At 38.6% G+C, this 16,554-nt stretch overlaps 1 long non-coding RNA gene across 1 annotated transcript; it reads right to left on the bottom strand.

The window, feature by feature from the left end:
• Positions 1-1,038: 1,038 nt before the first annotated feature.
• Positions 1,039-8,011, bottom strand: LOC121386247. The gene is made up of 3 exons (XR_005959616.1): positions 7,976-8,011; positions 7,774-7,883; positions 1,039-1,717 (listed from the first exon to the last, which is right to left on the bottom strand). It is a non-coding gene; the product is annotated as an uncharacterized LOC121386247 (long non-coding RNA).
• Between the last annotated feature and the right edge of the window lie 8,543 nt (positions 8,012-16,554).

A 16,554-nucleotide genomic window follows, 5' to 3' on the forward strand; every position in this document is an offset into this window, starting at 1 on the left:
TAGGATAGGAATAAAATACATTATGTACGATTTAATTTCACTCAATATGTACATGGTTTATTTTTTGGATTGATTCAATTATCAAACCCCTGAAGCTGTATTTAAAAATTACTGAACTTTGACCCTGACCTGTGACCTTCAAGTTATCGGAAAAAAATAGATATATGTAAATATTTTAGAATAGTCACCTATTATTAATTTCACTCAATATATACATCGATCTGATTAAAATTAGCTCTACTGGTAACAATTTAAATATCGATCTAAGGCTAAAAAGGACTTTACGTGCACATTCAGAGCAAGCTGTTGTAGCGCACGCCTATACTGGGCACAGGGACCGGCCTTGGCCGGATCTCTCTGTCCAGGTCGGGAAAAGGTGTGGGGGGGGGGGGTAGAGAAGGGACGCCTGCACTGTCAAGTGCAAGGGAGCACCAGCAGTCCAAGTATTGGTGACAGGCAGAGTGTAATTGGTGCTACGGAAATTTGAGTGTCCCGTAGGGTTATGCCAAAAAAGAAAGAGGTGAGGGAGATATTGCGCAATTTTGATGGTCGTTCTAATTGTATATCGATCAATTACACTTCGCCTTTTATAGCGTTATTCGGGAGCATACAAATTCTAAAAATATCGGGCGAGACTATTTATGCAATAGGCGAACTTGTTGGTTTATTTCAACATTGAACAAACAGGGGGAAAAGTGCAGTAATAAAGTCTGGATTGTATACTTGTATAAACAGATTTTATGGCTATACCACAACGTTTTGGGGTTTTTTTGTTTTGAAACGAATTTTGTATAAAATTTTATTTTGAAATTAGTTTCCGGCATAGTTCGTAATTCACCCGAAATATTTCGTATCCTCTCGACATAATCCCGAATGTTTTCAAATTCTTTTCAGATCACTGGCATGGTTTTGCAAGTAAGATTTTGATTGGTCGAATGAAAGGTCAACTGGACATGAGCTCCAACGGGCTGCTGTTAGATCCACATGTAATAGTGGAGCTAATTTTAATTAGATTGTATATACATGTTTTTCTTAGATTGATTCTGTTATCAAACCTCTGAATTTAAAAATTCTTGACCTTTGACCTTGACATATGACCTTGAAACTGTCAGAAAAAAAAATGGCACCAAACATTTTTAAAATCTCCAAGGCTTAAGCTTCAAAATGGTGTATGTTGCCTGCTCTCTTCATTAAATTATATGTTGACAACTGGCCCTGGACTATCTGTAACAACAACTGTTTGCAAAAGATGAGCATATTGTCCCACAACTTTGACATCCATCAGTTGTCACATCTATTGCATTGCTCCTAACAATGGAAAATGGTACAATATTTTCACCACAAACATGAAAAGGCTTGTACATAATCACAATAGTGTATAGCATCAGCCATCATTTAAGTATCTAAATGTGTATCGTAACACTTTTGGAAAACAGCGAGTCTTTGAATGTCATAACCTTGATTAAACAACTTCTATGTCAATATGATATGGCGCACACAAAAAAACCCACTCAACACAGCAAACAAAAAAATAGAACAAAACAATAACAACAACACACACAAACGCACAAAATTAAAATTAAGAAAAACATTAACAAAGAAAATTGATACTGTACAACTAACCTTGTATATATTTGGGGCAAAAGAGTAACAACAGCACTGTGATTTGGTACGTCCAATACATTTGTCACTTTTTAGCAGCAGCCAATCAACATACCTGGTGGAAAAAGAAAGGAAGGAAAAATGAAAGTATAATTATTCATTCATTAATAGAGAGAGAGAGAGAGAGAGAGAGAGAGAGAGAGAGAGAGAGAGAGAGAGAGAGAGAGAGAGAGAGAGAGAGAGAGAGAGAGAGAGAGAGAGAGAGAGAGGTTATTACCAGAGTGTTTTTCGGTATCGTCAATATCATATATTAAAAATAAAAATTGTATTATGCGAGCCTCTGACGAGCATAATACATTATTTTTACTCCTAATATATGATATTGACGATACCGAAATACAAGAGGGTAATAAACATGACGCGGTGTATTTTTGAATGGAAATGACGTCAAATTCGAATGACGTCATTTTGGATGTCCTTACATCAAAACAAACTAGGGCTTAACGTTTTTTTTGTTTTTCAGTGTCAAATTGCCATTGAAATGTTTTTATTCGATGACTATGAATGCATACGTATGTGATCTAAAAAATATCACATACTTTGATTGCACTAAAAATGTAAGATATATGATATATATATATATATATATATATATATATATATATATATATATATATATATATATATATAATATATATATATATATATATATATCTATATATCTATATCTATATCTATATCTATATATATATATATATCTTACATTTTCAGTGCAGTCAAAGTATGTGATATTTTTCAGATCACATACTTTAAGAATTTTACTACTTAGATGTAAATTAATCGAGGTCACGGCACTAGGTTTATTGACATTTAAGCACGGGGAACGCCTTTTTCATGCTATGGACTTTACTACAAGTTATTTATTTCTGAACCGATTGTTTTCTAAACTGCACACAAAAATAGCATTTTACTTTTCTTCTTACCGGTTTATTTTAGTAGCACATGTAGCACGTGCTACGGGTCCCGCGCTTCAGAGGGTCCCGCGTTGAGGCATTGTGTACATTTATTTTCCCCAGGTCATTGTTCCCCTTTCCCTGAGGGGGTTGCAAAATATATATCTTGGGAATTGAGCCCCGCTGTTATTAATTTTGTGCTACTGGCCGTCGTTTAAAAGTTATAAAAAAAATGTGTGTGTTTTCTTTACGAGACTTGCCCATAATCCTTTAGATGAAATGAAACTGAAAGCCACACAATCAACAATTATTTATTGTTTTAATTTAAGGGAGAATGGATCTCTTTATTATTATTAAATACAAACAATAATTATCAGTAATTAAGTTTGTGACTTTGTTTTAACTACGGCTTAGTTAAAGGTGCGGTTTATGTAAGGACGAAGGTCTGAACTTTGTCTAAAACCAAGTGGTGCGGTTTATATACCAGTGTGTGTAATAGGCCAGCAAATATGGTACATCACTTTTTATTGGTTTTTATTAGTGGCAAGTAAACATTACTTCTTCTTTTTTTTAAGTTTGTGTCAACAAAAATCTTTACAGGTATTTAAAACATAGCAATAGCCATCAAGCTCAGAGCTGGAACAATAAAACATAAATGGATATAGTTTATAATAATAAAACATGACACTAATTGAACACACAAAAAGGGGAAAAAATGGAATCTGCAAAAATCTGAAACGAAAATTCATCCTCTACTACACCGTTAGTCAATCAGTCAGGGTTTCTGCCAGAGGTTAAAATGGGTATGGCGCCATACCCAAATATTTTTGCAGATTTATTTTTTAAAGTTAACCTTTTGACAAAATTAATTATTCTTATCATTACTGTATGATTTTCTTTACACTGACACTAAACGTAATCCTTTTTCTTTCTGGGGGAGGCCCCAATACCCCCCTATTGACTGTGGTTGCATTCAATTCCATAGCGCCATACCCAAACATTTATTTCTGGCAGAAACACTGTCAATCGAAATCACATGGGTTTGTTTGCGACTCGGAACTCCTCGGCCGATTCTGTGAGAGACATCGGGGGAAATCGTAATCGGCTGAAGTATTCCGAATAGTAAACATTCCAGTGCATTCGATTGGAACATAGAGTGCATTCGATTGAAAAATAGCTGATGTGTCGCCACACAAACAAACATTTAAAAACATTATTAAAAAGTAATGTATTGTATTGTCAGACAGTAGATATTACATTTTACATTGACAACATATTAATTACAAACCTGTTGGTTGCTGTTTTATTGGAATATAAATATAACTCTAGTTTCAAAACACGGATGAAATCAGGGCAACCAAATTTTTGGAGTGGCAACCTCAATGTGAACCATACTTGCCCTCCGGGCATTCGACCAAAATCATTAAAATTGAACACTGGTCCGTTAATATCGATTCGTTAGTCTCGCTACAAGTTTTACATTCAGTCGTGATATAAAGGTTATCAAAAAAACACACACAAAAAACTAATTATTTGGGGTGGCCCAGGCCTCCCTGCCTCCTCCCCCCCCCCACCCCCACCCCTCCCTGCTATTGGCCTGTATATATATATATATATTATATATATATATATATATATATATATATATATATATATATATATATATATATATTTCTGTGAACGTGAGACATTTGTTTACTTTACCTATGCAAAAGTCAACGATGTCAGAAATTAGTGGCTGTATATTAAACGTGTTTTTGTATTTGTACCAAGTTCAGTTTACTTTTTTCCTGTTTTCTTGTTTTTTCATACGTACTAAATTATTTGAAGAGAAAATCCAGTTTGGGATTTTTACAAATATTAAGACGATCAGAAACACATTGAATATACAGACACTTGATATTCTAAACAAGAAAATATATTTAATATGTAAGTTTAGTCATAGAAATATTTTATTAGTCGAAAACATCTTACAATGCAGGAAACTCAAGAATGTTCTTTTAAAACTAAAGTGCCAACCACAGATTTGTTTTCACCAAAAACTTTTAACCTATATTTTCAATCTTAAGCGGCCATTGTACAATTTTGTAATCCTCTAGGGGGAGGGGTTGGATATCCGTTACTCAGTTACCATGTTGGTCATACGCATCTTTTATTTATACTTATTTTTGTTGCTGTATTCATGTAACGATCAAGCACGCTATAAAAATGTTTGGATGGAGGAGATGGAACGATCTCTTCGGACCAATGTTCAACGAACGAGTACTCGTCCGTTCGAGAGCTAGACTGATATTTGGACGTATATGGTCGCTCTTTTCTGTCAGAAATAACTGTATAGCATAAATACGGAATGGCTGCCTACCTGTTTGACGTTAAATACCATTATATTGATCATTTTCGAGTTCACTGATAACAAATATTTGACATATTAATCACCAATACAAACTACAGTTGTCGTAATGTGTATTTCGAATACAGGGCTCGACTTTAATGTCGGCCATACGGCAGATTGGCATATGCCTCAGTGCCCTGAACATTAGTTTTCATATTACTAATTGGCCATCATACTTTGAAAAATTTGAGGCCTATTCGTAATAAGTGAAATCGTTAATGTTTGACACTGTCGTTTATAAAACAATGTAATACAAAAGTGAAAATAGGAGCAACAGCTGTATTACACATAAAACGTATAATTTGCTTGCACTATAATTAATTTATAAGGCGGATGACTTGAAACACGACCATAGAGATGAGTTTTTTTTGTTAACACTACGTTCCGATGCATTTAGTGAATTAGAATGGAGATAAATATATTTAGCAAAATGTACGATATACATATATATATTTATCATATAATATCTTACATTTTCAGTGCAATAAAATTATGTGATATTTTTCAGATCACATACTTTAAGAATTTGATAACTTTGCAAATTAGATGTAAATTAGTCGAGGTCTCGGCACTAGGTTTATTGACATTTAAGCAAACGTACTTGGGTAACACTCCATGATTGACGTATGCATTCATAGTCATCAAATAAAAACATTTCAATGGCAATTTGACACTGAAAGCTGTCCAGCGTTCAGAAAACAAAAAACGTTAGGCATAACTTTATTTTGATGTAAGGACATCCAAAATGACGTCATTCGAGTTTGACGTCATTTTCATTCAAAAATACATCGCGCCACATATATAGTGAGATTTTTAGTTTTAATTTCAGTTTACTTGTGTATAATGTAATAGTCACCTTTTTGATGTGGTATATATTTTGAACTGAACATCAAGATAACTTCTGAATGACCAATATTCAAGAAAAGTAACTCCAAACAACTGGAAACGTTGTGTGGTGGTCCATAAATTCCATATTAATAATACACGTCAAAAATAACAGCATTAAAATGACAAAATTAACCCTATCGTCACATGTAAACCATATATCCTAGTGCAAAAAGTAAGTATTTGTACATTGATAGGGTGGGGTACATTTAACAACACTTAGAGTGTTTTATTTGATGACTATTATGACTATTATTTAAAACAAGAAAGAAAGAAATGTTTTATTTAACGACACACTCAACACATTTTATTTACGGTTATATGGCGTCAGACATGATATGGTTAAGGACCACTTCATGGGCTACTCTTTTCGATTAGCAGCAAGAGATCTTTTATCAATGCACCATCCCACAGACAGGGTAGTACATACCATGGACTTTGATATACGAGTCGTGGTGCACTGGCTGGAGCGAGAAATAGCCCAATGGGCCCACCGACGGGGATCGATCGCAGACCGACCGCGCATCGAGCGAGCGCTTTACCATTGGGTTTCGTTCCGCCCCCTTCATTCAAAACAATGTCCACTACACATTTCATGTTGCATAGATATTATTTTAAGATGTAGTATGCACTTGAACGTTGTTTAATCCTGACCGAATATAATCGTATGCAGTGCGTGTCAACTAAGGACGGGGGGATTCATTCGGACGTCCATAGAAATAGATTGACGTAGGGACAGTCTAATTATCTTGTGTTTATTTCACTAAGGTCGACGACAGTCACTTTTCGCACCCTTGTTTTGGCTTCGTACACAGTAAATAAAACATATCCAACGGTAATTTGATATGATATATTTGACATAAGGTACTTTTTATTTCTTTCATCTTTTGAAACTTAAAATTAATATTCTGTCTAGAATTATGAAAAAATAACAAAATACCAACTTGTAAACAACGTTGTCCGCTTGTTACAGAAATTTGACAGGGGTCAAAGTTAGAGACCAGTTTTTATTTTAATGTGGCGAAGCATTGTAATAATATAGCTAATTTTGAATTTGAATGACGTCAGTATTCCAATGACGTCACTTTGAATCACCTTACAATAACCATACACTGGGTACATGACGTTTCCGTTTTAAGAATGCTGGAAAAATTCCAATGCAAACTTGCTATTGAAATTTTTTTGTTTGAACATTACTAATGCATCTGAATGTTTTTTGAAGAAAATCTTGTGATTAAAAAATTGTACCTTTTTACGAAATATGGATTTCAAGTGAAATTACGGTAAGATATGCTATATTTATTGTGTACGAACCCAAAACAAGGGTGCGAAAAGTGACTGTCGTCGACCTTAGTAGCAGACGAAAATGTCTCGTGCTTCTTGAGTAGGAGATACAGAGATGTTTATGTATGTTAAAAAGTGCCTTACGGAAAATAGTACTTTGAGTTACATGGTATTTTTTATTGTTTATACTTACCACAAACTGGCAAATTTTAAACATTGCTTTATTTTTATCAATAAAAAATATATACTTCCGTCAACAAAAACTTCTGCATTTGATGTCATAGCTTTTCTTTGATGACAGACACTAGCTATTTAAAATGTTAATAATTAATATAATTAAACCATCGATTACTTCTATTTCTTTCTTTTCCTTTTCTGTCCTTTCAGTTTATTCAGTCTTTTTCACAAACGTTTACTTTAATTGACTGATTTATTTATTGTATTGAAAATTGCAGTCGACATTAGACAATTTAATGTTTGTAATTAGGAGAGGACCTTGTAAGTTGGATAATTTGTGCCCAATCCTTTTGTATATATATATTATATGCAATAAAATGTTTTCAATCAGGCTATATAAAGATAGTGCGCCAAAATACATACCGCGCAATAATAGTATATATACTGAGACGATACAGTGAGTAAACTATTCAGCCATACCAAAGTGACGTCACACTGGAACACAACTGTTGTGATCAATAACAACCCATTCCATGGAGTAAAGTCAGAACTGTGTTATTTCTTGTGTAGCAGTTTTGCAGAGAATTCAACTGAAATATAGAAAATAATATTTATATTAAAGAGAAACACAATTTCTCCACTCTTATTTAGGTTTTTCATAACTGGAAATAACAATTCTCACTTTTCAATATGGCAGCAGAAGAAAGGGGATCTTGATACGTCATGTGCAAATGACGTCACCACTCGTTTCAATATTATTATATTGTTGCTGTTATTATTATTATTATTATTATTATTATTATTATTATTATTATTACAGTTACAATTATTATTATTTTAATATGATTATTTTATATGTGGCCGAGTTCGAAACTCGGCGATTTTCGTGAAATTCACGGGTGCTCTCGCGCTCCATGCGTTATGTTTTTTTAATAAAATATAAAAAAAGACACTTAAGTCTTAATGTTTTTTTGACAAACAAGTTTTACGAAAATAATACAATATTAACATGTAAATTCAGAACAAATTGTTTGCTTTTAAAGTTTTTACCTCTTACCACCCTTGTTTTGGCTTCGTACACAATAGGCCTAAATATAACATAATTTATCTAATAGTAATTTTTTCATACGATATATTTGACAAAAGGTTGGGGGTGGGGGTGTTGGATCGGGATGGGGTTAACTTGCCGGGAGTCCAGGGGCCGAGTCGTGGTGGGGTTCCAGGGGCAGAACTCCTCGAATGTCTAGAATGCCCAAACTTCAAGGGGTTCGGACCCCCCCCCCCCCCCCCCCCCTTCAGACAAGATGCACTTTTTAATGTTTACTTTTTTTTTGTATTTTTTATTACGACTGTCAGAGGCGGATCTAGGGGGGGGGGGCAGGTTTCCAGCCCCTCTAAATTTTGCGATAGTTATAATTTTATTATATATTAATTTTCATTTTTTTACGATCCCCCTCCAAACCTCTCCCAAAGTTACCTTGGCATTCCACCTCATGTCACTCTCCCCCCCCCCCCCATGGATTTTCTGGATCCGCCACTGACCAGCAGGGTCGTAGGCTGGGTGGGGGGTGGGGAGGTCAAAGCAATAAACTCATTATGACATGCTTTCGGGGTTTTTTCTAGTCTTAACCGGGGGGGGGGGGGGGGGGGGGGCTACAGGTTTGAAAATTTGACGAAATATAGTCTTGATGTCTTCATAGGCGTATGGGCTCCCATTTTTGTAGGGGGCAGCCTCGGTTTTGCCCGAATTAAACGAAAATGTCCGAATCTGGGTAACAACATTTATTCATATTAATTAGCATTACTGCCAAACAGCTAGGGGTGCTAATCACTACGAATTTTCACATGGGTTACAACTACATAATTCTGCTGATAGAATGATGGAAATACATGTTAAAAAAGTATCAGGTTACCATATTTTGTCCGAATAAATCTATCGGTTTTACCCGAATTTGATGATTTACTCCAGCACTAGGTGGCATTGTCGAAGTGGGGGAATGTAGTAAATAACAGCCAATTATATACGTATCAAGAGGTATAGATGCATGATAATAATGAAGGAATTGGCAAGAAAAGACAACCAACAGTTCATGTTGGCAGCAGAGTGTATGGCTTCAAACAAACTTCACACAAGATAGGGGTGACGTGAAAATTGAACGTTCATATCTTTTGATCAATAATGGGTAATACCCCCACGATTCGTCAAAACAATCGTTTATTCGACGTGACATGCTCCGTATCAATCTCCCAATGACGATGTGAGGAAGTCTATCCCACTCCTCTTGCAGCGCCTGGCCAAGTTCAGCTAAAGTAGTTACATGTACATGTCTCCCGATCAGCTCCCAGACGTGCTCTGTGGGGGAAAGGTCAGGGCTCATTGCTGACCATGGCATTAAGGTAACGTTTTCCTGCTGAAGGAAGTCACGTTACGTTGGCTTCGTATACTAATGATTTTTTAAGCATTTACCACCTAGTGGACATTGTTCCTTGATTCTGCAGTTACAGTAATTCTCTGGTGATTTTGTTTGACTTTGGAGTTATGGCTTCTTATGATTGATCCAATGTTTTCTCACTGTAGGTTTACTCATCCTTAGCACTATTCAAATTAAGCTAAGTTTTTCATGCAACTGAAACTGACTTCAAATGATGTTATTTCTGTTGAAAGTTTTGTGATATGTATGGCTTCGTGGGAAGTGCCAGGATATTAAATTGAGGAATACCTTTCCAACATATATTTTTACAGTCTTGCTATATAGGTGTGTGTGTGGGGGGGGGGGGGGGGGGGGGGGGGGTGGGGGGGGGGGGGGGGGGGGGGGGGGGGGGGGGGGGGGGGGGGGGGGGGGGGGGGGGGGGGGGGGGGGGGGGGGGGGGGGTAAATCAGATGATACTTCGTGTTCAGTTCTTTGTTTTATTCTTTTCATATGAACTCGGGAAAGGTAAGTAATGTAAATAAAGCAATACGACACCAGCTCCAAACAAACCAATGGAGAAACACATCCTCTGTCCTGGAAAGGTTCTCAGCACTCCCAGATAAAACAAACCTATCTTTCCTGGTATTTGACATTGTAGATCTCTACCCAACTATATCAGCAGACCTCCTTATTAAAGCTCTATTATAGGCACAGCTATACACCAACATCACAGAATTAGGTAACCCCAAATGAAACGTAAGGTTAGAAGGAAGGAAATGTTTTATTTAACGACGCACTCAACACATTTTATTTACGGTTATATGGCGTCGGACATATGGTTATGAGAAAGGAAAGCTGCTGTCGCCACTTCATAGACTACTCTTTTTGATTAGCAGCAAGGGATCTTTTATATGCAGCATCCCACAGACAAGATAGTGCATAGCACGGCCTTTGTTACACCAGTTGTGGAGCACTGGCTGGAACGAGAAATAGCCCAATGGGTCCACCGACGGGGATCGATCCCAGACCGACCGCGCATCAAGCAAGCGCTGTACCACTGGGCTACATCCTGCCCCCCGTAAAGTTAGCTACAGTCTCGTCGTAAACTGGCTGGTACACGCCATAACAATACATGATTTTCTTTGGAGGGTCTTTAACGTACATACCATTCAGGTGTTTCAGAAGTCTGTATACCCACTAAGTCTTTCTAGCACCCGTTGGACCTGACACGCACATACTCGAGCAAGGTTCAAATGGCGCCAAACTGTGTCTTCCACCAAGGACGTGTGGGATCCACCACTGCTTCTGGACTCCACGAAATAGCACTTTTAGGTAACATGGGTTTTATCGCTTCAAATGTTTTATTTTTCAACCACGATACTCTGTTTTCTAAATTGTGTACTTGAGACAGATGGTTAGGAAGTCTCAACAAATTCTTTTCTGACATGACCCATAGCGACAAATGTATCTGTCAAACTAAACTACTGTGCAAATAACAACTATTTTATAGTGTGGCCCTGCGTGGCCCTGTGCGGCCCTGAGTGATCCTCATGTGTCTGTGTCTGTCCCTGAGTGTGTCCCTGAGTGGACCTGAATGGCCCTAATGTGGCCGTAAGTGTGGCCCTGAATGGCCCTGAGTGTGGCCCTCCAACATACAAATGAGTCCCTCTGTATGTCCCTTTGTGTCCCTCTAACATATAAATATGTCCCTCCAACATACAAATCTGTCCCTGCATGTGTCCTAAGATGTTTTTCTCATGTTTGCCAGTGACATAACAGTCCCTGTTGCCCCTTGTTCACCACTTGGAGATAGTTTTTAGGGAGACTGAAGTGGAGGGAAAATACCTAGTTTAATGTTTCATACCGAGTTTGATTTTAGGAGATAAATACCAAGTTTGATGTTTCATACCGAATTTGAATGGAGGGAAAATACCAAGTTTGATTTCAGAGAACATATACCAAGTTTGATGTTTTTGTGGAGACTGAATTCGAAGGAAAATACCAAGTTTGATGTTTCATACTGAGTTTGATTTTGGGAGATAAATACCAAGTTTGATATTTCATACCGAATTTGATTTAACTGACATGAACTTTAATAGCCATAAGGTAGAGTGTCCAAGTTGTCTTGATTGACACGTTTGGTGTACACGATCTTGTAGGTTTTTTCTTCTGCTTAGTTATAAATCTTTCTCTTTCTTTTCTCTCTTGAAATTTTTGATGGGTTAGTCACGGTCAGAGTACCATCTCATGGATAGCTTCAAAGTGAATGAGCTGTGTATTGGCATAGTTCAGGGAAAACCTCCAAACTTTAAACAATTCTGAACCTTCGTTGGTTCTGTAGCCATAATTGTTGCGACTTCCACTGACAAATTCGGTTATAAATTCGTCATCCAGTTCGGCAGTCAGTTCTTCAAGATAATCTCCCAGACGGGATTGATAGTTTCCGGGTCTGTCGTAGTATAACACATTTTAGCCCATCTTATCCAGCACATTGTATAACTTCAGTCTCGCCCATCAGGTAGTGAACGTTACCAAAAAAACATTGGTTTTCAGATCTTCTGGTATGAAGGTGGATTTGTGTTGGTATTCAAGCTGCAAAATGGACTCTATCAGCACGTGAAAATCGATGAGGTCTTTGGTGGGGTCTACCAACATCTGGAAGAAGACTTCTGCATTGTTTTCGTGAATAAACGCAGACTCTTTCATATACATACTTTCCCCAGAAACTGTTCAGACACAGTTTAGCCAGCGAACGAAGTAATGGATTCTTTATAAATATTTTCTTTGTCAAGCTGTACACCCTCTTTGTCTCTGTATGGTCTAATATATTTGTCTTTGTCTTCCTCGGTGACACACCATGCTGGCCATCCACTGGCTTCTTGTTTCAATTTGAGAAAGGTGTTTATGTACTCGGCAAAAAGACCACCCTCGCATGTTGCCGGGTCGTACTGTGTTGTTTCGGGTCAATGGTAGATCTCGTAGACTCGGCTTTAAGAATTTCAATATAAGATGCTTTGCTTGTCATCAGTATGTTGACATGGTGTCTGTATCTCTTGGTCAGAACAGCTTCTGCATAGGGGGAACTTTATTTTCCATTGGAACGGTTAGGGTGGTAGAGTCTTCTCGGTGAAACGACTTTCACCTTTGCGATTTTCCAAAGTATTCATCCAATGGCTTGAAATCCTTGTATATGATTTCAGGATGACCCACAGGATACTGACAATATTTGTTGACCCAAGGGTATAGAGACGTGAAATCCACATATTTTATTTCTTCTCCTTCTTTTGCTTTGTAATGTAACGTGCTGGCATTCGTTCTTCCTCCAAAGAAAGAGTCTCTGGGATTTAGTCGGTCTTGAAGATCTAACAAGTTCACGAATTGTGACAGTTCTGGGTTGGATTTCAGAAGGTCGTGGAATTGATGTTCCCAAATCTCGATGACTTTCACGTTCAGTTCTTCTCTCTTTCTACACGTCAGAGCATAAAGTTCATCGATGGACTGATTGGTTCTAGGATGGATGGTGGAAGAACATTCATGTGGAAAACATTGACGACAACCATGCCATAAACAACCATGGAACTCAAAGACTGTTTTAGCACAATATCCATCCAGTTGGTAGTGAGTTCCTGGTACTAGATGTTCCCCTCCATTCAGAGTATCTGGTACTTGTTCTGAGTTTGGTGTTGAAGCCATTTCAACCACTGGATGGACACTTTGCTGAACTGATCTTTTTCCAATTCAGCTATGGTCATCCCATGATCTCTTAATTCTTGTTACGTCAACCACACAGCCTGTGTGACCTGGATGGATCCATCCTCTCTGACCGTCATCCAGTCTGTGATTTTCAGTCCATCTGTGAGTTTGACGTGCTGGTGTTTCTTGAGAAATTTGCTTTGAAAAATGCTTATACATACCGAGGCAATGGTGATATACTTGGCAAAGGGGTCGATGCCATTGATGTAGCTGACTGCTCTGGTGTTGAGGTCGATTTGCTTTTCAACAGTGGCTTCCAGCATGAGCTGCTGAAATGTTAAACAGGTTTTTCACAGAACAGTGACATCAGAGACACAGTACTCCATTTCTTTCTGTGCTGGGGTGTCGTTAAACATTCATTCATTCATTCATTCATTCATTCCGTTTCTTTCTGAAAGTTGAACACTCCCTGTTGTTCGGCATGCCACATCAAAAAATCGATTCTGTCCTTAGATCCCATGTAGTTAACACCATACAGGTTAGGTTCTGGAAACGGTCCACAGAAATTCTGATGTTCTCTGGTATTCAAATAATGTGGAAAGTATCCCTTCTTTAGTTCTGTTAAACCAAAGGCCTTGGGGAAAGCAGCGAGCTTCATAGGTAGAAAACTCAAACTGTCTATAATTCTGATTTTCAAACCTTTCTCCACTTGCATGCACATAATTTTGGATCCATTGTAAATGACTTTTTGAGGATACATTGATTGTTCGATCAGGTACTCGAGGATAAAGTAGGCATCATAGGCCTTGTTGTTGTGGGCGATGGCTGAAAAATCCTTGTGATTGTCTTGGAACAGCCATTGGCAAAACCGAATGTGCGCTTCGTCACCTTGAAAGATGACTTGACGAAATCCACAGGTGTGCTCACATGGTTTCTTCAGGTAATTATTCTTCTTGTCACGCTTGTTCCAGCATGGACACCTTGACCCGCATGCATGACATTTGGATGTTTCTGTGACTGGTTGGTGTTTACACACTTCACAGGCCGTCTGCACCACAGGTAGTTTGGCACGTGTTGTTGTTTGCCGCACCATGATTGCTGGCAATGTTGACACCGAGACTGATGAATACAGCTCTGTCCTGGGCAGGTGGGACAGACTGCATTGGGCGAGTAACCTTCCTGGCATTGTAATAGCTCGTTCCTGGTGGCATTCAAAGTCGTAAAAGATCAACTTGGTATGGGCATCATTGATTTCTTTGGAAGGCTGGTAGCACCGATGGCCTTGATCCACATAGTTGTTAGAACAAGGACAGTTCCATTTCCCCACAAGTGTGGAGTTTAAGATCCCTCTCACTTCTATTAAAAAATGTTTTGCATATGGTGCATTTCCAAAAACTCTCACACTTGGAGGGGATGGGACATCCCTTTTTGTCTTGTTTCTGTTCCTTGTTACGCCGGAAACAATATATGGATCGACAGGTCATGTGACAGTGGAGGCACGTCATCTGCACTTCGGTTTGTGGACAGTTTTGGCTGTACCACACGATGCAGGTTAATGAGCAGGAATTATTTTTCTTGTCGCTGTATGGTTTTAAGCAGTGTTGGCAAAAATAAGATGCTGAGAAGAAGCCTGCAATCTTCACAATGGCGTGGAAGTGCGGTCGTGGTTGTTTCACAAAGTATAGAAATAGTTTGGGATCTTGTAACGTCTGGTCACCCACTCGTAGAAATTTATTACCCAGTTCTGCACTCACCACAAGGATTTGACATCCCAAGACTTTCTCGAAGGCAGGGATATCATTCACATTGCATGGACGGTTGGTGGGCACTCCTGCCAACTCACATAACTTCAGAGCCAGTGTCTTCTGCTCTCGACGAGTTTTGGTTCTCAAGTGAACATAAAATGATTGGGGACATTTCTTATGTTGTAGAATCAAGTCAATCGGTGGCGTCTGGAGGTAAGGACCGCCCACGAGCTCTTGCCAGTCTTTGCTTGATATGCAGTTGACGTTTACCCAGGCAACACCGATCGCACGAGGCATGCACAAATCGTCGTTGTTCACGATTTCTACCAATGACTTTTTCATGTGCACCGAGTTGTTGTGACCAGTGAGATCAGTTAGGTTGACGCCAGACCTTCCACCTCTCGGAATTTGAATGGTACCGACTTGAATGTCGAAAGATGCATCCAACGGCAAATCTTCGTGGCTTTGCAAGACTTTTTCGATGTGAGCCAAGATGACGTCGGCATTCAGTTCAGACAGTGGTGTAGGGGTACGACGATCGGCGAGTTCAGGGCATCATAATGAAGAATCACTTGTCCAAGGTCGCTACCTTGTAGATTGATGGTGGCTTGTTCCAGAACGTCTTCGAACATGGTATGTAGATCTTGGTGTAGATGTTTTAGCGTTTCCCCTTGCCACTGTTCGTTAAATTTAATTTTGAACGTTGTGTTCATTGCCGCCGTCTTTTTGTGAGTCCTCACACTTTTCTTCTTAAAAGTATATGGTGATGGTTGCACGGTAGACACAGTGGGTCCGATCCCTCCCACTTGATTGATGGTACGCTGACACTTGACGGGTGGTCCTGACGATGTGGATGGCAGTGGCGATGGTGGTGACGATGGTCTCTATTCACAAATTATTTTATGTCTCATTAGATCGGGCTTTCTTCTGAATGTGACACTGTAAAACGAACATGGTAGCCCTTTCCCTTTTTCTTCTTTGGGGGTAGCAACAGGTTCCTCTACTTGCCAGTCACCATCGTTTATACATATTCTGGCCAATTCGTTATAGTCTTCATACACGTGTTGGTCACAAAGTTTTTTCAATTCCTCGTATTCCTCAGCTGTTAAAGGAGACCAAAAGTCTTCAACCTCGGAACCAGGAAGAGTCTGAAACGCAGCGGTTTCTTCAGGTTGTTCGATCTCCATCACAGCGACTTCTTCAGATTGTTTAATTTCTTGACACAGTAAGTATATGAGTTTTACATTCACATGTTCGTCATCCTCCAAGCCATATTGTTTGGCCCAGGCAAGCACGTCGTCACTGCTCGTGAAGGAGTCCACCATGGAAGTGATCCATCTAATAAAAATAAACCCCCGACCTAATATGTTGGACCTAAATTTCTAATAAGTTAATGTGTGACTGTGCTCTTT

The sequence above is a fragment of the Gigantopelta aegis genome, chromosome 12 (genome assembly GCF_016097555.1).
Source record: "Gigantopelta aegis isolate Gae_Host chromosome 12, Gae_host_genome, whole genome shotgun sequence".
Classification (NCBI taxonomy): Eukaryota; Metazoa; Mollusca; class Gastropoda; order Neomphalida; family Peltospiridae; genus Gigantopelta; species Gigantopelta aegis.